The 202-nt window shown below is 44.1% G+C and overlaps 1 protein-coding gene across 1 annotated transcript in view; it reads left to right on the forward strand.

Annotated features, from left to right (window-relative positions):
- Positions 1-202, forward strand: part of LOC107121639 (lipase member M-like) — a 49,757-nt gene that overhangs the window by 33,185 nt on the left and 16,370 nt on the right. The window lies entirely within an intron of this gene.

Raw genomic sequence — 202 nt, forward strand, 5'->3', positions numbered from 1 at the left:
GCACAATAGCCTTATCACCTATATGCTGGAAGAATCTCAATCCTCTGCGTGGCTTATGGCTATTGAAAAGAAAATCACTTCTATTGGTTTTAACCTGAGTGACCTTGTCATCCGGTCAGAGCTTGAGGTCTTTACTTTGCTTAAACAGAGGCTTATTGATATAGAGTTGCAAGAGCTCAGAGCCCTTGCCTCCGGAAGGTGC

Source organism: Gekko japonicus, unplaced genomic scaffold (genome assembly GCF_001447785.1).
Source record: "Gekko japonicus isolate JY-2015 unplaced genomic scaffold, Gekko_japonicus_V1.1 scaffold422, whole genome shotgun sequence".
NCBI classification, from domain to species: domain Eukaryota; kingdom Metazoa; phylum Chordata; class Lepidosauria; order Squamata; family Gekkonidae; genus Gekko; species Gekko japonicus.